The following is a 27,804-nucleotide window of genomic DNA, read 5'->3' as shown; positions in this document are numbered from 1 at the left end:
GTCCCTCTATATGCGATTGAGAAGTGTAAAGGTCAGTCTGGAATGATCCCACTATACAGTATAGTGCAGAGTATAAGACAAACTTCTTTTTGCCTTAAACCATTTTTAACTATAGGTATAAGACTAATTATTTTAACAGTAAGAACAATCTTCAGGGCCAACACTGGGAAGGCCCACAGGAATTGTGTGAGTGGATTGACTGAGGCTCTAAACTTTGGTGAAGGAAGCTGTGGGTGTTTTGAGGGTAAGCCTAGTGGGAAGGAAAAGCTTATGGCACAAAGATACACCGGATGTCTACAACTAGAAACACTGTCCACTTGTTTATGGGCTAACAAGCGTGGATTCTGGGAGAGATGCTGGGCCTAGAGAGAGAGAAAATGATGAAGAGTGAAATAGAGATCTTGGTAATGGCAAGTATTTCTAGATGGGTAACGTGGCTATCTGCCAGTGTCCCAAATCTATCATTCAGAACATGAAAGCATGGCATGAGAGGTAGGAGAATGACCTAGAGTGCCAGAGAGGGAAGGATACCAGGACAGGCTGCCAGGGGACACCTGATTGCCCAATAGATTCCAAGCCTCTTACAGAGTATATAGAAATTCTTTCTCCAGTTGTTTCCAGCCCATTGTCATAGAGATAGGGTTAGAATAATGTTGCACTCTGCCATTATAATGAGATATTCATAGATTGTTAGGGGCTGGAAGGGACCTTGTAGATCCAGTCACTTGTAGATCCAGAGTCCAGTCACTCTGCACTAGGCAGGAAAAGACAACTGGGGTCAAGTGACCCCAGCAAGGTGACTGTCCAGTCTCCTTTTCAAGATTTCCAGGGTACATGACTGCACTACCACTGAAGGAAGTTTATTCCAGTCTGCTTGTGAAGGAGTTTTTCCTGAAACTGAGCCTGAAGTGGCCTTCCAGGAGTTTGTATCCATTGCTCCTGGTCTTCCCCAGGGATGTCCTGGTGAACAGTTGCTCACCGAGTTCTTGATGTACTCCCCTGATGTAGCAGTAAGCCGCTACCACATCCCCTCTCAGCCTTCTCTTCTGTAGGCTGAAGAGGCCCAAGTCCCTCAGCCTCGCCTTGTATGGCTTGTCTTGCAAGTCCTTGATCATATGGGCAGCTCTTCTCTGGACCCTCTCACGTTTTTCCATGTCCTTGTTGAAGTGTGGCACCCAGAACTGGATGCAATACTCCAGCTTAAAGTTTTCAGTTGCTTGAGTTTAATGTTGTGAAAGAGTCAATGGAAGGATTCAGGGCTTGAGAGCAATGTGAATTAATTCACTTTTGTAATATTTGCATTTTTGAAGCCTTAACACGAAATAAGTAAGGAACTTAGAGTGCTGATTGCTGGCATGGCTTCATATCAGATTCTGAAACTAATTATACTTTATGTAGGAAGACAAAAGCTTTTAAAAGGTAGCTGGAATTTCAATAGGTGCACTTATTTATCTCCAAAGATCCTTTCCTTTAAAGTGCATATTGAGACCAGACTTTGCTGGTTTGGTTTAAAATCTGATGAACAGTTATCAGGAAGACCACTTTGTTCCTTATTTGCATGCAGTCTTCCAAGTGTTTTTGTAGCATTTCAGCACCACTTCTGTTGATAGTCCTAGGGTCTTGGAGTTTATACTTTCTCTTCTTTCTCCTATATATAATAAAGGCTCTTTCAGGGAGAAAGGTGCATAGGAAAAACATAAAAGATGAATCAAGAGGCAAGACAGTTTGTTAGAGTGAATCACACTGAAAGAATAGAGGGGAGCAGTGGGAAGTGTTTTTGCGATCTCTCTTGCCAAGTAAAGCAGTCTTTCCAAGTGGTTGTCAAGAGTTTGAGTAAGTGTGCGGTGTTCACAGCCTTTATATTGTCCCTTTGCAGTGTATCCCTTTAGTGCTAGGTCCTAGCCTTGTACCCACCTCACTCTTTTTTGCAAGGGCAAGCCCTGTGGTTTCACAATATTAAGATTGGTTTTTTGCTTCAGCAGATCTGTTTCTTTGCCTGTTCTTAACGCTGTGTTCTCATATCTTGGCTCTTCATTGCAAATTGCAGTCATATTTTTTTTTTAATACATTCTGCTTCACGTGACTGACAGTTCTTAGCAATTAATGCTTGATGTGTGGTCATTTTCTTTTATCACTCAGTCAACTTATTTATATGTTGACAGTCCAGTTCATACCTACCCTGACTTACTTACATGACCTGTTACTTATTCCGCTATCCTTGTGAAGCAATTAATCCTTTCATCAACATTGAGCAGATAAACTAAGACATATTATATAGAAATATTTAAGAAGTGTCAAGGTAGTATATCAATAGTTATCCAAAATTCTTTGCCTAACCTGAATGAATAGGTAACCACCTAGAGCTGTGAAGGTTATGACTGTGTGGGTGACTTAAAATATTACACTGTATTTTCTTGCTTATAACACCAACTTTTTGCCACAATCAGTTCTGGAAATTGGAGTGTGCATTATAGGCCAAGGAGTATGGTAATAGTAGTTTTTTTAATCATAAGCCTGTGCTAGGGGAAAGTGAAAGTAACAGTGCATGTGCACCACAGGGAGCAGCATAGGGAGCATACTGCTACTCTGTTACTGCTACTTACAAGTATTTTCAAGGAAACATGTTTTTTTTCATTCTGTGTTTGAAAAATAAGGAGTGCATCCTAGGTGTGTTGTATTAAAAAATATGGCATTTTGCCAGGTTAGCACATTGGATACTAAATGTAAAGCCACCAACGGTTGTTATACATTGGTGATATCTGTTTAATTCAGGTCTTATAGATGGCAGTGCTATATTTTGGGTGGCGCTTTGGCTCATGATAAGAATGTACTCAGATATTTCAAAACATGGCAAATTTTGCTTATGGACCTTGTTTCTTTAAGGGACTGAACTGTGATGTTATGATGCTTTATTTGTCTTGTGATTACATTTATTTCTTGTTTGATGTTTAAGTTTTTGTCATTAAGTTGGCAAAAAAAATCAATGGTCTTACTGGATGGTTCATCTGTTCAAGTTACTATTCAAACAGTAAAGCCAGGACACTTGGTTTCTCTCCACAGTTGGAGACAGACAAGTGGTTAAGGGGAGGAAGAATGGGAATGAGGATATGTGGTTGCAACCTCCAGCTCTGGGGATTCGGGGATTAACAAAAAGAAAAAATATATATTTTATTGGACCCGATGATCTTGTGAGGTCCCTTCCAGCCCCTTATATTCTATGAAATAGGAAGGTTGAGAGGTTGTATCCAGACACCACTGGATAACGTTAGTTCATGAACCAAATATCATGCTTAACAGAATCGACTTTGCGAAAGTTGCAATTGTTCCTGATGCCCCTCCCCACTTGTTACCCATTGATCAGGTTCTACTAGATCATTGAAACCCTGCACTTGCAAAGAGTGAAATTTAATTTCTTTATGTATGGAAACTTACATTTTGCATGATTGAGCTGAAAGTTTTAGTTGATGGTCCTCTTCAGAGCAACTCAAGATCAAGCTGTCTGGGCTTAAACTCTAGGGGGTTCATGCTGGCTTGCTTACATCCATATGAAGACTCTGTTTATGTAAAGCATGACCCCCCCACCTCTCCTGCCTCCCCCCTTTTGTCCTCTACCCCATGGAAGCCCTTTTGTGGACCTCAAGCGGCTGAACAGGGGAAGTGGCTGTGCTGTCTGGATTCTCTGTTCGCATATCTGTAGAGACCCATAAAACTCTCTGACAATAAGCAATTTTTGTTGATATCAATTTTTATTACCTTGGTTTATATTTGTAGTTTGCACATCTTCTCCAAGGTCCACAAAATATATTATACAAACAGTCACGAGATGAAATTTAATAGTAGAAAGTTAAAGGTTTAAGGTGCTGATAATATGAATTTCTCCCATAAATTGAGAGCTTATTGGTTAAAAATGTCAGAGGTAGAGAGCTCTTTGTGGATTAATTAATTGCAGGATGATTATGAGCCACAAGTGTGATGTGACTATGAGAAAGGTACATGCAACCTTATGAAGAGAGGTATTTACAGTAGCGAGAGGCAAGAATTGGTGCAGTTGTACAAGATGCTGTTGAGACCTCATCGGGAATATTTTATGCAATTGTAGATACTAATGTTCAAGAAAGATGAATTCAAGCAGGAACAAGTGTAATGTAGAGAAGAGCTACTAAGTTGCCAAGCAGAATGCAGATGCTGTCCTTTGGAAGGAAAGTAAAAGAATATGGCCTGTTTAGTCTAGCAAAACAAAGGTTGAGAGAAGATATGTCTATAAATACAACTGCAGGGTTTGTGCCAGCGAGGAGGAGCTGAGCTACTTAAGATACAGGATGGTGTTGGCACAGGAACAAATGGCCATGAATAAATTTATGCTGGAAATTAGAGAGAGGTTTCTGATCAACAGAAGAATATGCTTCTGTAACTGTCTTCCAGGGGTATAATAGGAGCAAAAGAAAAAGTATGGCACTTGATCTGTCTCTGAAGGGTTTTATATGATGTAGTTGCCCAAGTTAGGGGTGAGAAACACTGTTATCAATTCTCTGCTGGGCTAATCGGAGCATCCTGCCGGGGCCTGGCCATGCTCCCCCTCAGCTCAGCACTGTAGAAGGGAAGGGAGGGCTGCCCTAGCACCCCCCAGCTTCAAGCCTGAGGCATTGTAGGCATGTGTCTCTATTTCTGGAATGAAAAGGGAATGTCTGTCCACCTCCAAATCTGTTCAAGTTTTGCAGGTTAGACCAGCCTGCAAAAATTGAACCAATTCAGTCTCAGGCTTTTTGAATGTCTTTCCCCGGCCCTGGAAACTGAGCTGTTCCCAGGTTCTAGTACCAGTGAACCAGCCAGTTTCCCAACGGTAAACAAATGTTACATAGTAACTACGATGTGCATAAACTGATTTTAGTTACAGCCATGACTCAAATCGTTGTGGAGGCAATGCAGTGACTTTTCTGAAGCTCCTTCAGACATGCAAACTGTTCCTCGAAAATACTTTGGAATTTTCCCCTATTGCATTAGCACCAATGTAGCTCCAACAGTAGTAGCTAGTAGTGTAGTGCTAGTTTAAATGGACAAACCAGCATTGTTATCACTGCTTTATCCAACCTTTTTCAGTGAAGTTTTAGAAAATAATGTGATGATAATTCATGGTGTTCTCACCATTTTTGATGGGTAATAGAATTGTAGGAGATTTTAAAGAAAACGTTAATGTGGACTAGACTTCAGTAAGAAATAATGATGAACTCAAAGGGGTTCTTGGTAGTTATTAATGGCATGTGTGGTCTTTAGGATGGGATATATAATGAAGGAAGTTGGGCCTAAATGTGTAGCTAAATCATGAAGATGGACAGATACAGCTTAAAATACTTGGTTCAAGCTTCTGCTTAAAAGACCCCAAGCAACTGTCATCAATGAGTAAATCCAACTAAAAGCACAATAAGCTTTTTAAAAGAAAAACTAAAAGGAAGAACCAGTTATATTTGGCTCTTTATTGTCGGGTGGTGGCATATGAAGTGAAAAGCAGAAATCAAGGAAACAGAATGAAGTGACAAAATCTGATTATGTAGTAGCTTCTTGAACACAAGTAGATGGGATACTAGAGTACATGAAAACTCAGTCTATTGACAGAATAGACACAAACTAAAATTAAACAATTTATAGAATAAATAAAAGGGCTTTAAATACTGTATAACCAAGACAATAGGAAGAGACTTTCAGCTAATAGAAAAGAACATCTGTAACGTTTGAAAAATGGATTAAACTGAAGAGTTGGAAAAAGCTCAGGCTTTTTGAATGTCTGTCCCTACCTAATGTGGGTGTTAATCACTGAGGCAAACTGCCCAGGAATGGGTCCCGGCAGTTGCTGGCTACAGGGGCCTGGCCTGCTCCGTTTTGTAATTGTGTTGTCTCAGCATGGGGTATAGCTGACACTGGATGTTTAGGCCACAGTCGTAGAGCTGGACTCTTTTTTTCTGCTGTTTCTACAGCTGTGATGTTTCAGTTTATCTGAATGGCTGAACCCCAGGAATATGTTCAGGCCTCAGTGCAGTATAGGTAGGCCTGACTAGATTTTGCTGCCCAGTTCAGGCCCAGTGAGGTAGACCTGACTTCTTCAAAGTTTTCTTCTTGCAGTTTCTGCCCAACAGAGCTGGGATTGGGACTAGGAATTTAGTGATGTGGCATGCTGTCTAGAACCACAGTTAACCCCTCAAGGCCACCACATGGAAGTGGGAATCGCTATACCACATCAGAAGGACACACCCTTTCTAGCAGCTGTCTACAGCCCAGTGAACTCAAGAAGCAGCTCAAAGGACTTGCCAGTGAAGGCTTGCAACCTTATATCTGCTATTCAGCAATGGGCTGGAAAGAGTTTCCTTTCCAGCCCATTGCTGAATAGCAGATATAAGGTTGCAAGCCCCTGGAACTGACTTTTGAGTGAGCCCCACGTCCCAGATTACCTGGGCATGGGTGAAACCTCCCCAAGAGTGTGCAGTCTATGAACTATATGCCTTGTAGTTGGTAGTATTTAAAATTGCATTCAGTGCTTTTCTTTATTTCTCTTTGTCTTTGTTTTGTGTAATAAATTTATCCTCTGTGTTTACACTGCTTGCAAGGACGGGGGTTTGTTTATGTGGGGCACCTTAGTAATTTGGAGTTTTTTCCCAGGTGGTCTGAGTGGGGGCTTAAGCCAAGGTAAAATATATTTAGACCCCAAAATTGAACCCAGCCCTTGTTGTTGCCAACTGGTGCTTGGCAGAAGGGTTACATATACAATTTTAACTTGGAACAGAAATTGGTTAGATAACTGTTGAGATGTACAGAAAATGTCAAATATATTCAAGGAAGCCTTCATTTAAAATAATGTTAACAAAGACAAAATGTAGTCACAAATTCCACTTGGCATTAATTTAACTTAATATGAGAATAACAAACAAATATATTGTCTTCATATTATATATCTTGCATATTATCTGTGTTAAATATAATAGATGATTACAGAATGAGCAGGAAGCTATAATTGGTGCTATGCTAATGTTATAAATATGAGAGTATTGCTGGATCATATTCATGAGAGAATTTTAATATTTATTCTGTTCTGGGATGGCTATTGTTGTTAAAATGCAGACTGCAAAAGGAAAAGGTTAGTTCTGTGCTCAGTACAGAGTGAATCAGAGCACCTCTTGGCTGGGCAGCGCTTGCCCCAGCCCCTGTCCTAGCTCCTGCCCCTCCTTCCCTCACAGTGGGGGCACTGATATGCCCCCCCCCATGCCCCTTCCCTCCCTGCTCACATGAATGCACAGTCAATGCTATTATTTAGCATTCCTAGAATATACAGGGGGTTGGAGATGAGCAGGAAGCTGGAGACAAACCCCTGGAGATAAGCTGGGGACTTCCCCTCCTCTCTTTAGCCTCCTGCTCGTTCTCTGCTACTGCTAGTGAGTGTGGGATGGGGGCTGACAGAGCGAATGTCGAGCTGGGGGAACCAACAGGGAATGGGGGGAATGAACGGGGAGCTGGGGGAATGAATGAGGGATGGGGGGAATGTTCGGCCCATCCCCCGTTCAAGCAGGGGGTTTGTTTATGTGGGGCACCTTAGTAATTTAGTGTTTTTTCCCAGGTGGTCGGAGCGGGGTCTTGAGCCAAGGTAAAATATTGCCAAAATTGAACCTGGCCCTCGTTGTTGCTGACCCGGCCGAACAAGCCGAACAGGGGTTTGTTTATGTGGGGCACCCTAGTAATTTAGTGTTTTTTCCCAGGTGGGGGAATGAACAGGGGCTGGGGGAACCAATGGAGGATGGAGGGAACCAACGGGAAGTTGGGGGAACGAATGGGGGCTGGGGCTAGGGCTGGGCAGGGCCTCCCTCAAGGTCCCCTCCCCCCTTCTCCAGATCCCCAACCCCCTACTTACCTGGCACAAAGCTGGTCCAGGTCCCTGAAGGTTGCAGTGCTTCCTGCCCCGCATGGGCAGGCAGCGAGCTTTAATACCGGGAAAGGGCCAACCATAGAGATGCTCTGGCAGGCTACCAGAGTGTCTCTGTGGAGGACTGAGCATCTGGTTGTCTCAGGCCATGGTCCGGGACTGTCCCCTGACCTGGTTTTTTCCCTCAGGGTATTGTTTGACCTGGATATCCAGGGGTCTAATTTTTCCCCTGCAAATATACAGCGTGGGGAATGTTTCTTTGTTCCCGCATGTGCCTCTTGCAGCATCTCAGAGGGATTTGAGATGCTGTAAGGGGCACGTGCGTACTCGTCTGTATATGCCATAAGTGGACAAGCCACTCAACGTACTCATGAAGTGTGATGTTGGTGCAGTTAGGGCTAATGTTATCCAGGCTTATATGAACAGGGGAGTAGCAAAGTATCGTCGCTGAATTGATTTTTTTTCTTAGATTTTTTTTTTGTCTGCATTTTAAAAAGGAGGTTGAAAAATTAGAGAAGGTGTGCAGAAGATACCTTTAACTGAATATTCAGTTCATCACTGGAATTTACAATGCATTATGGCGCGTGATAGTATTGTATGACTTTTGTGTGAAGCAGGTTTTTTGGTTATTCTATGTTTTTAACTTGTTTAAATTTGATGTTAATTTAGTTAACTCTTAATATAGAATTGAACTTGTAGATCCTGGAGAACATTTGTAACTAGACTTGGCTCCAAATAGATATTACTTCCCCCTTTAAGGCTAAATTGTTTACATGTTATCTTTTCATTGATGTCATCACACACACACACACACACACACACACACACACACACACACATGCACACACACACACACACACACACACACACACACACACACGATAATTTGAAGATCTGCAATACCCTTTTCATTGACATCTAGGGATGGCATTTGACTGATTTATTTTCTGCTTAGATGAGTAGATCAGTAAGTGGATAACATTTAATTTATATACACAAGGTCAGAATTATTCTCTAGAGCAAAACAAATCTCTTATGCACTTTGCAAAATAAGAATGTTGATAACAATTATAATTCACTGTGCATTTGCCAGCGTAGGAGCTTGTAAAACCTTGGTGTGTATTTATTGTCTCACCTTTTCCAGCCATACTGCAAGCTATAAATTGGCTGATTGAGGGATGCTGAGCACCTACTTCTATTAAAATTGCAGTGTGTATTTTAAGGGTTTAACAGACTTCTCATGTACTTGGCACATTTTGGGTACAGGGATGGGCATTATATATGCAATATATATGCTATAACTGAATTCATGTACAGTTTTATGTTCAAGAAGCTATATTAAGATGAGGCGGATAAGTAAGAAATGAGTTCCATCACTCAGGCTAATTAAAATGAAGCTGAGGTTAAAAGCTTTCACATTATGCAAAACAATAGAGACAGGGGAGAGACATTACTTTGAGACTGAGTATGTAATACCCTACGTGGCTGTTAAGAGAGTAAGAGAGAAGCTATTAAATTTTGTAGAACACATAACCAACCCATACACAGTCCATCTGAGATTACTAGAGGAAATAGGGCAGAACTTTTGGAACATAAGACTGGCAGTGATCTCCTGGGTCATTGAAGCCAATCTCCTGTTATTGTGGGCAACCTTCAGTGTGATACAGTCACATACAGAAACAGACCAACCTCCATTTTATAAGCAGTTAAGCTTCCTCCACTACTACTAGAAGACTGTTCAAAATCCTAACTACTGTTAGGTTGTTAGAAGGCTTCTAATTTCCAGGCTAAATATAATCAGGAACAGTTTTTATCCACTTCTTCTTGTGCCAGTATTGTCCTTTAGCTTAGATAGTTCTCCCCCTGTGAGGTTTATTACTCCTCTTCTCCCTCTCTGTATTTGTAGACATATCCTTGCAAGATATCCTTGCTAGGCCTTTATTGTGCTTGGTGAAACATGTTTAATGGTTTTTTTTTAAAGATAGGCTCTCCACAAGCTTTGCCATAGGATTTTATTGTTTTCTATATTTGGAAACTATCTGCAAGTCAGATGACATTGCAATTGACCTTTTTATGCAACTGTTGCCTTGTGGCGGGGACAGAGGAGCAGTTTGGGCTCAGACAATGAACAAGATACCTTTTTTATATTTTTTTTATCAATTTGTATTGGAGAAGTGGTCAGGAACCCTGATTACAGATTGCTGTCTACAAATGGACAGTAGAAGATGGATCTTGTGTCAAGAACTTTGCAATCTAAGTAATTAAATGATATGTTGACAGATGTAATAATTCTGACAGTATTGAAAGATAGTTACAATGCCACTGCTAAACCTGCATGATACTGTAACAATAGAAGCAGAGCAATATCACTCCAGCTTTAACTCTGATTCATTCAGGGTCAAAGTTGAAAGATGATTTAACTATATTGCTAAAAGGTCATTCAAGTGTAACAGCTGATCTGCGCTCTCAAGGGGCAGCTTCCCTTCCACTTTTAAAGCAACTAAGACATGGGTTTCTCAGTAACTTAAGATATACCTTCATAAAGAAACAATTATATATTTATTTTTATTCAGAAATTTAGCACTCCAGTTGATATGTTTCCAGTAGGTGTCTTTATTGTTTTGATTTTAATTTTATTTACATTGCTTGCTCGTATCGGTCCAAATCCCAAAGTATAATGCACATGGTTTACAGTATGGCTCATTATAGGCTCAGGGGGGCCATATATGTGGACTGTGGCTGTAGTATTGTGGGCCCAGATATGTGCATTATGTTTGTAGGGTCATGTCTGGTTTGTTTTTGTAGGATCCCTCACAGACATTTGTTTGATGTATAAAGTTCATTCAGAAGTTGAAAGTTGAGCTGGCTGGAATGCTATAGAATTTGACCGTTCTGGATATTCCAGTTATCCATAAACAAATGCCATTCTCTTTCACTCTCTACGCATTCTTTGCTGCAATAGCTTCCTCCAGGATTGAGTTCCATAGTCTAGCTGTCTTGTATAAAAATGCACATGTACATGCATGTGTGTATGTATATATTTCCTATCAGTTTTCAGTTTTTCTGACTTTTTTTCATTGACTGTCTTCTCATTTTTATGCCGTCAGACAGAACAGAGGTTCTTGACCTAACAACTTTAGATCATATGTTATTCCATATTTTTGTTTATAAGATCCCTTTTTACTTTCATATTATAAGATCATTTAATCTTTTAAATCTTTTTTTTAATACAAATTTTCCTGTGTCCTCAGTCCTTCTGGTCACCCTTCTCTGAAATCCCCCTAATTCTGTGGTGCCATTTTCCATCTGGGTTGGTGATAAATATCATACAGTATTCCAGATGAGACTACACTCATTGCTGTTACACCATGGCATTATCACATTTCCCTTATTTCTCTCTCCTGTTCCTTTTGCATCCTAATGTATTTTTGCCTTTCTTGAACATGTAGTCATTGAACCTGGGTCTTTTTTGTACAGTGAAACCTGGGTCCCTTTCCTGAGTTGATGCAATTAATTTGGAACTTTTTTGTTCAAATCCAATATGAAAATGGTAACAGAAACCAGTTAGCTGTAGAAGTGGCATTTTAGTCAATTTTAACAGATTTTAGATCCTACTATCCCCTGTTCAACTTTCCTTAACCTTCTGTGCATGTTTCAAAAGGCTCTGTATTGGTCACTTACTCTCTGTAGTGACCTTGCTCTGCCTGGGAGGATGCATAACTCTTATGTCTCCAAAAAGTTAGTTGCAAAAGATGCATGACTAATGACTGTTTGGAAGAGAAAGAATTGGAGTGAGAGTGCTTGCCCAAGGTGAAGGAGATCCAGGTTCTAGGCTTTTCTGAGTCTGAGGGAGTTTGAACCTGCATCTCCAACTTCCCACTGAAATGCTCTAACCACTGGGCCTTTATCTTAGCATGGCAAGGTGCGTCTTCTAGCCCTCCTCTTGAAGCTGAGCCACTTGGCAGCCAGGAGGGGAAGATGTATGGGGGCCAGAAGCAGGTCATACCAGAGGAAGCCTGACTTCGTAGTTTCACGAGATGAGCAGTGTTTTGGAATGGAGAAAGGGCCCTAGGTTTTAGGTCTTGCTTTCTGTGTTGCCCATTTTATCCAATTACCATTCAAATATGGTGAGACCAGCGAATGTGGTATACCTTGATATTAGCAAGGCTTTTGTTATGGTTTCCCACAACATTCTCACAGGCAAGCTAAGGAAATATGAGCTGGATGAATAGATGGTAAGGTGGATAGAAAATGTCTGGAGGATCGGGCTCAGGGAGTAGCAATCAATAGCTTGATATCTAGTTGGCAGCTGATATTAAGTGGAGTGTCCCAGGGGTTGATCCTGGGACCGGTTTTGTTCAGTGTCTTCATCAGTGACCTGGAAGATGGCATAGAGTACACTCTCAGCAAGTTTGTAGATGACACCAAGCTGAGGGGAGTGGTAGATATGCTGAAGGGTAGGGCTAGGATTCAGAGTGACTTAGAGGCAAATTGGAGGATTGGGCCAAAAGGCATCTCATGAGGTTCAACAAGGACACGTGCAAAGTCCTGCACTTAGGACAGAAGAATCCCATGCACCAGTACAGGCTGGGGGCTGACTGGCTGGGCAGCAGCTCTGCAGAAAAACATGTGGGGTTTATAGTGGACAATAAGCTGAATATGATCCAGCAGTGTGCCCTTGTTGCCAAGAAGGCTAATGGCATCCTGGGCTGCATTGGTAGGTGTGTTGCCAGGAGGGCAAGGGAAGTGATTATTCCCCTCTATTCAGCACTGGTAAGGCTACATCTGCGGTACTGTGTTCAGTGTTGTGCCCCTGACTGCAGAAAGGATATGGACAAATTGGAGAGTTCAGCAGAGGGCAACAGAAAAGGTGAGGGGGTTGGGGCATGTGACTTATAGATTTCATAGACATTAGGGCTGGAAGGGACCTCAGAAGATCATAGAGTCCAGCCCCCCACCCAAAGGGCAGGAAGTAAGTTGGGGTCATAGGATCAAGTCATAGGACTTATGAGGAGAGGCTGAGGGAATTGGACTTATTTAGTCTAGAGAAGAGAAGACTGAGGGGGATTTAATAGCCTTCATCTGCCTGAAAGGGGGTTCAAATGAGGATGGAGCTAGACTTCTCAATGGTGGCAGATAACAGAACAAGGAACAATGGTGTCAAGTTGCAGCAAGTGAAGTTGAGGTTACATATTAGGAAGAATTTTCTCACTAGGAGGGTAGTAAAACATTGGGACAGGTTGCCCAGAGAAGAGGTGGAATCTCAGTCCTTGGAGGTTTTCAAGACCCAGCTAGACAAAGCTTTGACTGGGATGATCTAATTGGGGATGGTCCTGCTTTGAGCAGGGGGTTGGACTAGATGACTTCCTGAGGTCCCTTTCAACCTTAATTTTCTATCATTCTAAATTAAATTACAGAAGCACTCCTGGGGCCCAGAACCCAAGGTCCCCTTTGCTTCAGCATAGTGCACATATCACTGTGTCACAGAGCAAGGCTTCCTTTGGCTTGTTCTCCTTCTGTGCCCACAAATCTTCCCATCTTGACTACCCAGTGAGACAGTTTGATTGTATGAAATTTGTATGTGGGTCTAGGGCTAATGTACCAATATCATCCTTAGGTCCTTTCTAAACATAACCTGCATTACACATTTGACTTGTTAACTGTGCAATTAATTTAGACCAGCTACATGTGCAGAGTAATCATCAAGTCATGAAAAGGTCCATCCAGCTATAAAGTCAGAAAATGCTGGAAAATGCCTAACAACTTTAGCTGGTTTTTATCCAGGTTTAATTTGCACATGTAGCAAGGAACATAGCTAGGCCCCCATGCCTGGGACCCCAGTTGATGGGGCTCCCAGCCCTTGCGGGGTGTTGGGGAGACCATGCACTACAGTAACTGGGAGTCTTGCAGCTGACAGGGCTCACAGCTGCAGCAGGCCCCAGACATTGCCATGATTGGGTGTCCTGCAGCTGATGGGACTGTTGCATGCAGAGACGCATGGGACCCTGTGTCTACTGGCAATTTGTGGAGCACTGCTATGACTGAGTCTCATCAGCTGGAGGACTCCCAGCTGTGGCAATGTGTGGGGCATTGCTGTGACTACAAGTCTAGCCAGCTGATGGAACTTGCAGCTGTGGCAACATGTGCTGTGGCTGAGAGTCCTTGCTAGTGCAAGGTGATCCTGGGCTCCTGCTGCATAAGCAATAAGGTGTAATTGGATCTGATGCTGGATCCCACAACCATGTTTCCTGCCATACATGTGTGAGAGGCATGGAAAGAGGCACAGTTGTGTGGATTGTGCATCACATCCTATCATAACTTTATCTGAAAGTCTAGAGGGGCCCTAGTCACTGCTAATTGTAAAAGTGCAGCCAAAAGCAATTGGATGCTACTTTTTACTCTGTACACTTCTTTCAGAAACTCTGGAAGTAATGTGAACTTTGAAAACTGGCTGTGATAATAGTTATTCCACTTTTGGCACTGCACATCATATTCACAACGATGGAATAACATGTTTTAGATTTTCAAATACATAATTTGTCATTGGATGGTTGTATAGCTCTCTTATTGTTTGTATATATGTATCACTTGTATGTAATGGAGAGCTGTCTAAGCCATAACTTTTGTGCATTAATGCCATAGTGGAAGCCAATAAAGATTATATTGTGTATGTTAAGGGTATTGGAAATACCTTGTATGTGGCTCACAGAATGAGTTTTCTTGTTCTTAATATCTTCAGTTCTAATTGGAAATCTTTGAAAGCAAGGATGTCAAGTGCAGTGGTGATTTTAATTACTTTGGGCAAGGTATGATTCTTGTGTATTAAATGCTCTGATTTTTGCTTATGAATTCGTTCAGAGAAAGTCCAGCTCAAAAGAATTAGTTCTTTTAGAAAGAATTAGTTCTTTTTTTTTTTATGAAGACAAGCAGGTGGTAAGGGAAATACATTTTAACAAAGAAACCCTATAAATAATGACCTCTAAATTTGAGGGAGTGTTTTATTACTTTCCCATATCTCTACTTCTGTCCCACATTTCATTGTAGACCTGCACCTTCTTAGTGTCAAAAATTGTCTGTTTAGCTCAATTCAATTCAATTTATTAAGGATTCTGACTGAAAGCCGTACTCCCAAAAAACAACATAACAGTTCAGGTAACACACAGAAGCTTAATGATTAGTGTTGATTCATAATTTTTCATCAACATGTTTTTGGTAGACAGTGTAGTTTTTGCAAAATCTTTCTTTTTTCTATATTTTCATAGGTCTCTTGGCCTTATCACTCCAGTTATTTCTCAGATGTTCAGACTTCCCCTAACAGTTCAGCCTGTTGTGCTTTTGAATGTTTGTGTCTGATTTGAAAGCTTTGGATGTCCATCTGAATTTTTGTGTGAATTACCATTTTAGGAGATGACGCTGGTGTACTACATGGAGAGATGGTAGAAAAAGCCCAAGGAATAGTGTGCTCCTGAAACAGAATAATGGTGCTTTTGTTCAGTACTGCATAAGATGGTGAAGAGTTGAGCACTGGCCACTGCAGGTTCAGAACAATGGCTGTTGTGTCCATGATTTCATAAATCTTGCTGCCTAATTCTAGCCTAACATGAAGTTCATTATCATATCCCTGCTATATTCATTCCCCCACAAGTCATTTGATTTTGGCTTTGTATGATCCCCATAGATTTAAGCTGTATGTAAAACATTTTTAAATTTAGCCATTTGCATTTCCTCAGCTGGGACTGCTTTTTATTTATTTATTTATTTCTATTCCTTAAATCTCTTAGATTTAACATTATAATCCATGTTTTCCTTGATTATATGTAATTATTATATTTGACACTGCTGGAGATAGCACATCTGTACAATCATAGGGTTGAATCTCAGTTCATTTTCTCTGATCTCTTCTTTACCTTTGGAACATCTGGGCTCTCTATGAACAATTTTTTAGAAGCCTTGTTTTTTACTATTTGAAAACAGTCTGACTTCATAAAAAGTCAACTTGTTATACAATCAAATAAAAATAAAATTAAAACTAAGACGGAACATAAAAAATGTTGATAGGTGAAAAAGTGAGAGATTGAAGTATAAAACAATAATCTGTTTCTCATTGTTACCAAGCAAGATGGCACTTAAAAATTCAGTTTTGCTTTATGTGTCATAGCTTCATGTACACTATTTTTTAGGCAAAAGATGTTTAGGTTTTGCCCTTTTTAAATATGGATGTCTGTAAGAAAAATATCTGATTGCAAATACCATGACTAATGATATTTGATGTGGCTATAAGCCTGTTGTTGCCAGTCCCTAAATTAGACTATGATCTCTACCATGGGTCTTGAATTGACTTAAGAGTCCAATCCTTGAGCCACAGATCCATCCATAGAAGTAGCAGGTCTTTCAGCAGGGTAGAGTATGCTGTAGGCTGGTATTTCTTCTCTTTTCCTTCCTCTGCTTTAAGGGAAAGATTCTTTACCTCAAAATAGGATGCCACTTGGTAGAGGTTGCAGTGCCATTGGAGTCAGTTAGCAGCCAGCTTCTCCCAGCTCTTGATGTTGGCATCCATTTTCTCGAGGTAAGCCCTCAATGTGTCCTTGTAGCATTCCCTGCTGTGAGATCTCAGGCTACCACTAAGTTACAAACAGAGCATTTGATTTGGGAAACCAGAATTAGGTATCCTCACACAATGTCTAGTCTGACGAAGTTTGTGCTGAAAGATGACTGACTCAATGCAGTGCTCTTCCCATTTGATGCAGAGGATTTTCCAGAGGCATCACTGGTGTTGCTTCTCCAGGTTCTTGATGATGATGGTAGGTCACCCATATTTCACATCTGTAGAGGACAGTAGATATGATGAACCCACTGCATTGTAGACATGGATCTTGGTTTCTTTCCAGAGATTGAAATCAATAAAACATGCTGAAATAATTTTCTAAAGGAGGTAATTGTGTATCAAATCCTGCGCTGGATCTCCTCATCAATGCTCACTCTCTGAGGAAGTGGCTATTGAAGTAAGGGAGGTGCTTGACTACTGTCAGGTATTTCCCTTGGTAGTAATTTGAGGAAGGTTGTTACATTCATGGCTCAGAGCAGGCTGTGATAGGGTACTTCAGTCTCTTCAATGTTGAGAGGGAGGCCCAAAGTTCGGTAAGCTTCTGCGAACAGATCCGGCATGATCTGGAGGTTTTCCTCTGTGTGTACAAATATGATGCAGTCCTCAGTGTATTAAAGGTCAAGGAAGATTTTTTGTGTGTCTTTGGTAAAAAAAAGTCTCAGATTGAGTAGCCTTCCAGTCCATTTGGCTTTCAGTATCCATTCCAGAAGGGAGGCAATCCTTAGTGAGAATCAGGATGATGGTTGAAAAATGGAGATCAGAATTAGTGATGATGCATCCTTGTCTGACAACCCAGTTTCGATGACAAATGGATCTGCCTTCGATATGCTGTATAGAACAGTCAGAGTCATCTGGTCATGGAGAAACCTCAAGACGGTGATGTACTTTACAGGGCGTCTAAAACTGGCCAATACATTTTTTAAGGCTTTGTAATTGATGGAGTCAAAGGCCTTAGTAAGGTCAATGAAGGCTGAATATAGGTCTGTAGATATATCTTAATTTAATTTTAATAATTTTATTATATGTTACACTTAGAGGATCCAAATAACTTTGCAGTAGGGACATCTATACAAGATGTTTACTGTGGAGTAGAGTAATTAGCTCCACAGTAAACATGTTTGGTGCTTACATGTGCAGGTTTATTAGGCTGGAGTAAACTAATAACTAGACGGTAGGGTAGTGATTGTAAATACAAGTACTATCCTGCTGCCTAGTTGTTTTACTCAGCAGCAGCTCACCTGTAAATGCTGACCTGGCTGGTTGAGGCATGAGGGTGCTCCAGTCCGGGGGCTGCCTACCAGCTAGCCCCACAGTGGAGCACGCTTATGTTACTCAAATTGCCAATTGCTCAAATCACGAGCAAGACTTTATAAAGGGGGATAAGGCAAGGTGCCATGTTTATTGATCACATGAGTTAGACATAGGTTTGGTCGCAAACCATTCATACAAACACACACAAATCATCATACACATTATTACACACAGACATACATGTATACAAGACAACCATTTCATCCACGCATACGCCCGCAATAGTTGCTCAATATTAGCTCAGGGTGGCCAATCCGGGCTTATTGTGTAGATGATGATGATTTGAAGATAGCAGATTTGAAGATAACAGTTGGAGTGGAGTGAACAGATGCATCTGTGCTCTGATAAAACAGCAGTAGAGAAAGAGGCTCACCCAACTTGGCATTTTCAAAGTGTTCTTTTATAGGGATTGGCATCCTTTGTTTCCGTGCTTTGGGGTTTTTCCATAGCCAGCTTCTGTTTTTGCAGTTGTTCTTTTGTTTTCAGCTTATCTTAGACAGGAACCAGGAACACTTCAAGGCTGGCAGAATTTCTTCTTCTGTTATCTCCTTTGCACCCTTGAGCTTCAAAGGGATTCTTCAGCCATTTGTTAGTTAGTTACTGGCTGGTAACTTACATTTGGCGCCTTGTTGCTTACATAAACAGTTAAATCTGCTTCTCCCATCTCTATGTCATTCTCTCACCATTCACCGTTTTATACACACTCATACATAAAGGCTATGCAGAGTTTATTCACTTATGTCAAGCAGAAGGATACAAAATGGAGTTTTCAAGTTGCTTACAGAACAAGATTAACATGGTTATATTTTACTATCATTACATTCTATGTTAACATCAGCTACATTAGTTCAGTTCATGCTACACTCATGCCCCAGCCAGCCCTTCTGCAGTATGTTGAGCTGGGTTGGAGCAGTCCTGGGCTGGAAGGCTGACCTCCTGTGCTCCCTACCAGCCAGGGCTCCCTCCAACCCGGCTCAACTTGCTGCAGTCCCAGGTGCATGTGTAAACATGGCACCTAGGAACAATAAACTCGTGTGATAAGCACTGAAGTTTGTTGTGTTGCATTAATATGCATGTGTAGATGCTCCCTGTATCTAGCACTTTGTAAATACATGGGTCCTGGATTACTTAAATGTTTAAATGGTTTTGACTATTCACTCAGTCGGTTCCTACTCTTAAGTGTTTAGATTTTCATAGATTCACAGATTGTCAGGGGTGGAAGGGCCCTTCCAGATCATTGGGTCTAGCCCTTCTGCTCTGGGCAGGAAGAAAACTGGGGTTAGGTGACCCCAGTGAAGTGAATGTCTGGTTTATGCTTTTCAAAAGAAAAAAATCTATGCTTTTTCTTTTTCAAAAGGAAAAAGCATAGATTGAATGTTAGGAGAAATGTACAGCAGAGAAACAAAAGCCTGAGAATGCTACGGCCTTCCTATATTGTAAGAGTAAGTCCCTTAATCTCTGCTAAGAGAGGCAGTGACTGAATCCAGAAGTTTAGAGTCCTATTCCAGGATTTTAATTGTGTTGGCCACAATGCTGTTCTTACCCTATGGTTCAGATTGTTGTAGCTTTTCTTTTTCTTTCTTCCCTGTCCTTTCCTTTTTTTTTTTTTTATACATTCATTTGTTCTTGTTTTCATTCTTTTTAGCAAGGAATGTCAGTTGAAATTAGTAATAAACAAGTAAAGAAAAGAAAAATGGTATTGGTAAAAAAAACAAACAAACAAAACCAACAACTCCAAAACCCATAAAGAGCTAACGTAAGTCCAGTTAAAAGGCTAATAAAAGAAACAGTGACAGAGAGAGACTAATCTGTCTGCTACGTGATCAAATTGTCATGCAACTCATTTTCAACTAATTTACAAAATATTTGTATATTTATACTGCATTTAGATGTCGACTATCTATGGACTTCCAGTAAGCCTTATTTTACTAAGACATGACATTCTCATGAGTAAACTGGAGAAATGTGGGCCAGAAAGAACTACTGGTTGGTGGGTACATTACAGGTTGAATAGGTGGAACAAAATGTAGGAGCTGCTTAGGAATAGTGCATTCTGTGTCTGTGGACGAGATTGAACCCTGTGATTCCAACCCTACGATTCGTATTTAGTAATAACTTGTACTAAACTTAGAAAGTGTTATGATATATGGGGAATATCAACCTAAAAGTTTGTAATCAAAATTTTGTTTTGAAATACTTTAAAATCATATTGCATATCACTGCCTTAATGAAACTAACATTCTGTGAATATAGAATAGTTATTTAAGTAACAGAACAACTGGAAAGTAAGAAGATATTTGTCAGTGACAAATTGCTTGATTCTAGTAATATTGTATTATTCTTTAACCATGTGAGATAGGAAAGAAGGAAATAATTTTGGTATATTTAGCTGTGACTTGTATAATTTTAAGTTGAAAACATTAATTTTATGTGCTTAGCTTTACCACTTTTAAAGGCTTAATATTTTTTTTTTAAATATAGAAAAACTGCTTGCTTAAATATTTTAAGGTGTAATGACTTACAACCTGAAAACCGATCTTGTCATATTTCACAAACTAAAGCAATAAAAGCCTGATTGCTACTGGGATATTGAGGGTCAAATTCTTTGCTGGCCTGTATCCACTGATGCAAATTAATTTATGCTGGTGGAGAGTTTGGCACTAAATCTTTAACTGTAGGTAATGCAGACAGAACTGGTAGGTTGCTTCAGTAGGTCAGACCTCTTTCCAGTGAGTCCATATATGAGCCTGTGCCTCAGTGTGATGCCTCAGATTTTGATTTGGGAAGTGAGTGGTACAAATTCTGCTTATCTGTAAAGTACTGCAAAGATGGTGGTACCCTTTTTTTGGGTACTAAAGATTTTGGTATTGATTTTTTTTTTCTTTCTTATTTTCTTTCTTAAAAGGAATAGTTTCAGTATGTTGAGCTTTTTTGAACTCTTTGTAACTATTGTTTGATTTTGGTTTTTTATGGAGGTAGCTGCTTGTAGAAACAACTCCTATATACTGACTATAGTTTGAGTGGTTTGTGATATTTCCCAATGATAAATATTTAAGCCATTTGTCTCTAATTTTTTTTTAACTGGTACGGAAGTCTGAATCAAAATGAAGTCCCTTGGCTGCATTTTTTGAGTCTTTCAAAGAAATGGGTCTTGAAATACCAACCTGACTGTGCATCCGGGGGGGATGACCCTGTGCACACATCTCAGAATACTCTGCAGGCTTAGTCTGGTGACAGATACAAAGGTATAAAACATAAAATACAGAATGCCAGGGCAAAGATGAGACTTGAAATATAAAATTGTACTGTGAACAAAGCATGAAAATGCAGTGTGAGGTAGTGAGGATCAAAGGCCACTGGGGACAGTAAGTGAGTTAGGTTAGATGCAGTCATGTAGACTGATTTAGCATAAAACTTTAGACAGGTATGGGAAGTTTGCTTTGGGAAATAGGTCTTAATCAAAGGGGGAATGTGTTCACCAGGATATATTTAGAGTTTTGTCTCTTATAGGCTTTGCTTTGAAGTGGATCTTTTAGTTCTGTTGTTTTCTTTAGTCACATTTAACTCACTATGTAGATGTAGTTGGTAGGTTTCTCCTACAGGAAGCGAAATGGGGATGGGGGGCAGCCCCAACCCAGCCCTGCAGGGGAAGAGGAATGGTTTGGCTGTGCAGGGGCAAGGGGCGTAGCTTGGCTCTGACCCCCAGTGTGGGCTTGGGAATATGGAAGCAGGGGAGGGCAACAGTATTGCCACTTTCCCTGCTGTCAAAATTCCCAATGCGTGAGGAATCCTGCAGGCTGGACAACATGGCTCCATGGGCTGGAGGTCCTTTGACTGGAAGTTGAGCACTCCGGCTTTAATGTATTTGTTTTATGTTTTCACGAGACCATTTGAACCTATGACTATCTGCTCCCTGTTTAATTTGTTACCAAGGAGGAGGTTCTCTTATACAATCACATTAACTACAAGGGTTGAAGGAAGGCAAACCCCTACAGTTTCTATTTAGATTAAGTGTCACTTAAGCCTCATCTCAAATTCCTGCATAAAATAGCTATTTGATTTGATTTGTTTTTTATTAAAGTTGGATGATCCACCTTCCCTCAATCTAACAAAGGACAAACTTGATTAAATACTCTGTGTTCATAGGACCTAACCTTCTATTTCCAAGAAAAATAGGATGTCCAGTGCCACTTCAACTCAATATCTTATTCCCCCACAAACATTAACAGTGTAGGAGTCTAGAAGTATTTTTTTAAATAATACTTTTCTAAAACTTCCATAATGTCTTCTTTCATTTTCTCATTACTTAACTATAATCACATTTTATAAAGTATCTTTGCTCCTTGTTCTTTTGCATATTGATTAAACTAATGTTACAAGCGCTGAATATTAGAGAATGGCTGGTGTTTAAAATGTCTTCAAATAGCCATTAATTGTGCCTCATGGCAGGTCTTTCTGCATCAACTATTAGTACCTATTTTGTTTTTAATTTTGTATTTTGCTCAGCTCGTGTATCCAGGATGGGTGTTTGAATACTGGGTTCCCCTTGTTAGTATTATTTTGTTAGGGTAACTTTATTACAGTTGCCAGTTATTTTTACTGCATGTCAAGTTCATAAAGTCATATATAAAATGTATTTCTCTAATGCATTTAGAATTTGTCTATAAAATATACCACTCATCTATACTCAGAGTGGTAATGCCATAAAAATGTAGATGGGTGGTGCACTCCAGTATAGGTAAAGCTGTATTAAAATTTCACATTTTCAGCTTTTAGGAGTTAGGTTAACTACAAATTTGATAAAGACTTAGAACAACCGATATGGTAGATTCTTGTCCTTCAATTCCTATTTAAAGGTAAAGCTTCCTGGGAATCTAACTTCTGAGAGCATATTTTTAATGTGTGATAGTTTTATGTATTTGACATGCATGGAAATGGAAGGGATTAGGATGAGAAGCTCTGAAATATACAGTAGTTCAATGCTTGAAGACGACCTCCCATAGAAGGCTGGATTTTAAAATTTAAGTTGATTTGTATGGATATATAAAAATATACATGAAGCTGGAGTGATTTCAAAGTTTGACCTAATAAATACTCTGTTTTGCCTATCCTCTCTGTTTCAGTTAAACATAAAACACTGATCGCTACAATATCTGAGCATATAGTAAAAATGAGGTACTATTTCAGTCCTTCCTTTTTTAATAGGAAAAAGCTCCCAGACCTCTTTTATGTCATAAGTAAACCTACATTTTTTAACTGTCTACTGTCACATCTATTTTATAATTACTTGCTGTAACTCTGAATTTTATAGAAAATGAGTTACCTGGTTTTTAGGGAACTGTAATTATCCCTAAAAACTGTTTTTAGGGATAATGACAAACCATACTACCATAAATTTGGAAATAGCACAAAATAATAGTCTGATTTTGATCTGTAAAGATTTTATGACCTAGTAAGTGAGGAGAAGATAGTAGAAGTTACTATTTCTTGCATGACTTACAATTTAACTTATATTATGAAAAAATGAATTGTTTAATATACACCTAAAATGTTCAGTGTCAAACAAGTCTATACATAAAACCAACACAATGGCTAGGGACAGAAATTACACATAAATCAGTTTAAGTGATTGGAAACTGGTTTAAACCTGTAACAGAACAGAAGCTCAGTGCACATAAACTGCTTTAAAAATGACCAAAACTGGTTTAAGATGAACCTGGTTGGATGTAGTATCAGACTTCACTGATTTAGGTCAAACCAGCTTATGGAACTTCTATCCTAGATCCTTTCCTGGTTCAAATTCACTCATAGTCCCCGAGCATCCCAGGATGCTTTGAGGCCTTGGGCTATGCTGCCTGCTCCAGTGGAGCAGGGAATGCCTCACCTCTCTGCTCCTTAACTTGCTTACTGCCTGTGTCCATCAGCCCACAGAGACAGGGGGGCAGGGGAAGAGACCCCCAACCCCTCCTAGGTAGGATCTATACAGCACATGAGGCGAGGGAAAGCCCCTGTGCTGTGGCCTTTTCAGACCCTGGCAGCCCTCTCCCCTCCTCTTTCCCAGCTGCTGGTTGCTTCAGTAGGTACCACAGTAGGGAGGGAAAAGAAGTCCTCCCAGCTGGGTGCCTACCTATGCAGCCCACCATGGGGGTACCGGGGAGCTTTGGGGGGCCTCCTACCACCCCAGCCCAGGGTCCCCACACCTGGGGCAGCCCCAGGGAGCTAAGGGGAATTCTTACCCTCCCAAACCCGTGTGAGTCTTAGGCAGCTTCAGGGAATGGAGGGAAATTCTCCTGTTCCTCCACAGCTGGTTTTGCCTAGGCTGCTGCAAGTCTGAGGCAAAACTAATATAGGGGAGCAGAGGAATTTCCCTCCACTTCATCCGCTATCCCTGAGACTTGCAGAAACTAAGGCAGGGCAGGCAAAATATGGGCCATTCTATCCAGCCCACAGGGTACCTTAAAAGAAAAAAAAAAAGAGTAAATTAACAGTTATTTGCTCCTGGGGCAGAAGGACCCAGGAGGAGCCCTCAGCAGAACTGAATAGCCCAGCCTCACCCCACCCCCAGCCATTTCATTTTCTTCCTGACTCTGCCCTGCTCTGGCATCATGTGGCTGTATTGATGGATTGTGTATCCCGGCTGTATCAGCAGACTGCATGTGTACGTGTGTGCATGCGAGCACAGGCAGGGGCAGTGTGTGTGTGTGTAGGCAGGAGCAGAGTGTGTGTGTGTGTGTGTGTGTTCATAGGGTGGGTCCCACATGCACACTCCATCATACACGTGCACCTACACCCTCCTTCACACTACCACACATGCAGACCCCCACACCCTGTCACACGCTGCTCCCCACAAACCCCATATCCACCAACAACCCACATACCCACCCACAAATCTATATGCACCCCCCACGATATACAAGAGTAAGACTTCATTTTAAACAACTTGCAGTCACCTCTGTGTACACTACACAAACGCATGTAAATCAGGACAAAAATATTTTTTGAAATCAAATTAATGAATGTTGTAGATGTTTGCTCTTTAGAATATAATTTGGTATTTTTCTGGTTCTAAGATGGCAAAACGTCTTGCTGAAAGGAGTACTTCTGGGGGCAAGGGGAGTGACTTTTTGTGGCAAAGGGCAGGGTTTAGGGGGCGGATGTCCAGTCCCAAGATGACAGCCAGGGGGCGGGGCTACCCATGCAGCCCTTGACAACTTGCCAAAACTCAGTAAGCGGCCCTCCTCCCTAAGTAATTGTCCACTCCTGAACTAAGGGGCTCCCTGGTGTCCCCGTGCTGGGCTGCATGTGCAGGTACCTGGCTCAGAGGTCTCCTTTTCCCTCCCTTCTGTGGCAGCTGCTGAAGCGATCAGCAGCTGGGAAGGGGGAGGGGGAAATTCCCCTCAGCTTCCCAGGGCTGCCTGGGCTGGGGAAAACCTCCTGAGGGGGAACTCCCCTAAGGTGGGCCAGAACCCAGACAGGGAGCTTCTTATCCCCCTGTGGGGGGGGCAGCAGAGGTTTGGGGACACTTGACTGGGCTGGCAATGGCAAGCAGGCTGGGAGATGTGCTCTAGCATCCCCAGCCTGCTGGCCTGGGCCAGTGCAGCCCTCTCCCTGTTTCCCATTTGAAAACTGAATGTCAGTTCAGTTGGTTATCAGTTCAACCTATGCAGCTTAGAAGAAGATACCTAGCTTAAATCAATTCAGCCTCAGGCTTTGTGAGTGTCTGTACTTAGTCAATGGGTTCCCATGTGCACACACTTACTGCTGAATAGATAATAGGGTATAGGTTTCCCTCGCTTTATGCTGTACATGCGTTCCTGGAAAATGATGCATAACTTGAGTTCGCATAAAGGGAACCCACTTTACAATGTAACAAATAAGGATACGTTCCAGGACCTCAACTGTACTGACACCCAGACCCATTTCTACCACTTTTACAAGACACTTTTGGTATTCACCAACAGCAGACAGTGCACAGAAGCACATGGTGGTAGTGAATTTTTAGCTGGTGTGAAGAGAGGGTGGTGAAGGCTGGTGGAGAGGGGTAGGAGATAAGCTAGTGGGATCCTTAAAAGCCATAATGGGAATGGCAGCTACAGAAAAATGTGTTGCAGACAACGAGCGAGGAGCACAGATCCACACAGGAGACTGTATTTTGGTGTGCGTCACTCCCACAAATGTACTGCACAAAGCAGGCATCCACTACATCGATCGCATAAGAGTGAATTTACCTCGCATATAACAAATTTTTGTTATAAAAAGAGTCATTGTATAAGAGTGAATTCACACATATAGAACCCACATAAAGCAAGGGAAACCTGTATTCATTTTCAAAGACCCTGTGTCCAACAAGTTGCCTCCAGATCAAATAAGCTGCTGGCAGATCAAATAGCCATCAGCAATGATGTGACTTGAGTCCTGTGAAAGGAATGACAAAAGAACTGGGCTATGGATTACGAATGAGTTGTGAAAGAGAGACAAAGTAGACTCAGAGAGAGGCACTGAGTTTGTAGTTTACATAGATGACTAGGTAACTAGTAAGCTAGACTTGCATATCATCAGTTTTATTTTTGTTTCTCTGAAATGCTTTGTTTTGAGTAATAATAATATCTAGTGAGTTTTCTGCTCGCTAGATACCACTGTCCTCAAGGGAGGAAAAGCTGGGCAAGAGCAGACCAAAATGATGAGGGTATGTAGTCAGAAGATCTGAAGAGTATTTGAGAGAGAACATTCAGGCCACTGAAGGTGAGACAAAGAAAAGAATACTCAAGATGTGGCATGAGTGTATGAAACAAGGAAGACCTGGGAACACGCAGCTTTTCAGAAGAAGCATTTAGGAGGAAAACAATGACAAAGACTGATGTACCTGTTACGCTCCAGAGCCCTGAAGACATCATGACCCCAATAGCTGGCCACTGCAGCTATCTGACTCGACATAAAATGACCATTGTGAGAGCATGCACGTTTATTCTGTACACAACATTTTCATTCACAAATGAGAGGCCTATCAAAATATATACCTGAATGTTTTTCAGTGCCCAAGCAACTTGCATTTTCAATCTACACACACTCAGGATAGTGGGGTTCAACAGATGACAGTCATTAGATGAGAATCAATACGAATTAAATGTACATATAAATGTGCATTTCCGGGTGTGTACTAGGAGTGGTACATTCTAATATACAGTACAATATCTAATGGGAATTACAAATATTACCCAGCCATAGAGATCCATGGAATTTGTATATGTTCTTTTTTATATAGATTCTTATATTGTGTTCATCATCATAGTATCTGAGCACTTTCCAGAAGTGAATTGAGCAACATGAATAATACCTGTCACATTTGTTTTTTCAGTCTCTCCCAATAGAGGAAGGAAATGCGCAGTAGAAAAGTCTTGCTTTAGTAGAAAGTCTTTTTTTGCTTCTGTTTTGTTTTGAGGTGGAAGTTTGGTCAATACATACACTGCTGTTTACCCACTTAGAAAGGTCTTAACATTATTAAGTAGTAAATAATCTATCTATTCAGGCCTGTGATACAAGTCAGCAATAGTCATATGCCAGTCTAAATTTTCACTGCAATGAGTTAAAAGGATAGTTTATGTTAGAGAAAGAAGTTTCAGACTTAAAATTGAATTGACTTGGCAAAGAAACCCAATTCCTTCTGTAGCATGTTATTTTAATGAAATTTATTGTTTATTTCATTTATAAGATAACTCATTTTATAAAATGCAGAGGTTATAGCAAGTAATTATATAATAGTTTCATAGTTTCTAGGGTCAGAAGGGACCTGAGCAGATCATCTAGTCCGACCCCCTGCCATAGCAGGAAATAATACAGGGGTCAAACGACCCCAGCAAGGTGTTCATCTAACCTCCTCTTAAAACCCCCCAGGGTAGGAGCCTGTACCACTTCTCTTGGAAGTTGGTTCCAGACCCTAGCCGCCCTGACTGTGAAGTAGCGCCTCCTGATATCTAACCTAAACCTA

General features: G+C 40.9%; 1 long non-coding RNA gene across 1 annotated transcript; it reads left to right on the top strand.

Moving 5' to 3' along the window:
* Window positions 1–7,176: 7,176 nt before the first annotated feature.
* On the top strand, window positions 7,177–24,176 carry LOC109308235. The gene is made up of 3 exons (XR_002100565.1): window positions 7,177–7,192; window positions 17,893–17,897; window positions 24,075–24,176. It is a non-coding gene; the product is annotated as an uncharacterized LOC109308235 (long non-coding RNA).
* Window positions 24,177–27,804: the final 3,628 nt, after the last annotated feature.

Source organism: Crocodylus porosus, unplaced genomic scaffold (genome assembly GCF_001723895.1).
Source record: "Crocodylus porosus isolate Cpor-Errol unplaced genomic scaffold, CroPor_comp1, whole genome shotgun sequence".
In the NCBI taxonomy this organism is placed as follows: Eukaryota; Metazoa; Chordata; order Crocodylia; family Crocodylidae; genus Crocodylus; species Crocodylus porosus.
The sequence above is the reverse complement of the archived record's forward strand: the minus strand, read 5'-3'. Positions and strand labels throughout refer to the sequence as shown.